Genomic DNA, 861 nt, shown 5'->3' with positions numbered 1-861 from the left:
GATTCTTAAACTTTAAACACACACACACACATGTTGTACAGATATACATACAGGCAAAACACCCATACACATAATTTTTTGTAAAGTCTTGTTCAGACATAAGAAATTCTAATTCATAGGAAGCAGAACTTCTGGTATTGAAGAAAGGGATGCTGAACCTTCTCCACACCTGGGCCTTTGAGACTCACTGGAGAGCCTGAGGTTCTGAGGTGAGACCAGTGAGGACCACACTGTGTATTTTACGAGGAGGGAAAAGGGGTAGATTTGGCTGTAGAAAGGAAGAAAAGAGGAAAGGGAGGGAGGAAGACAGGAAGGCATTCCTTTTGATTGTTCCCTGGAGAATAACAAGGCTTGGTTTGCAGTTCCCTCTTGTCCCAGAGGCGTAGACACACCCACATGATGGTATGCAGGCTGTCAATATGATGCCACTGCTGCACAGTTGGGAAGTGATGTGTCGTATGAGTTAGATCTAGAGAAAATGACAGTCTGGAGAGTAGGGGCAGAGTTGGTCCAGGTCTCGCCTGCATGGGTCCAGTCTGAGGCTCCGCCCACTGGCCTCTCCATCATTATCATTGTGACCCTTTCCAGGCCTTGCTCTGGGCATCAGGGGTCCCTTCTCATGACCACCAGTCTTGTGAGACCACATCGGATTTTATGGCCCGTCAGGGTGAGTACCTCTGTTCATCAAGCCGTGCTCATTCCCAGCCTTCAAGTGCAGGACAAGACACCCTTGGGACAAGGCCACAGTGAAGAGAGAAAGAGGAAGGTCTCCTCCCCCAGAGCCTCTCTTCTGGCTGGAGACTCCCAGAAGGAAGGCGCACATGAGGCCGGGAAAATGTGCACAGGTAGGCTTTTATTACT

The sequence above is a fragment of the Microtus oregoni genome, unplaced genomic scaffold (genome assembly GCF_018167655.1).
Source record: "Microtus oregoni isolate MIOR12 unplaced genomic scaffold, Mior012 000005F_ref0000423, whole genome shotgun sequence".
NCBI lineage: Eukaryota > Metazoa > Chordata > Mammalia > Rodentia > Cricetidae > Microtus > Microtus oregoni.
The sequence above is the reverse complement of the archived record's forward strand: the minus strand, read 5'-3'. Positions refer to the sequence as shown.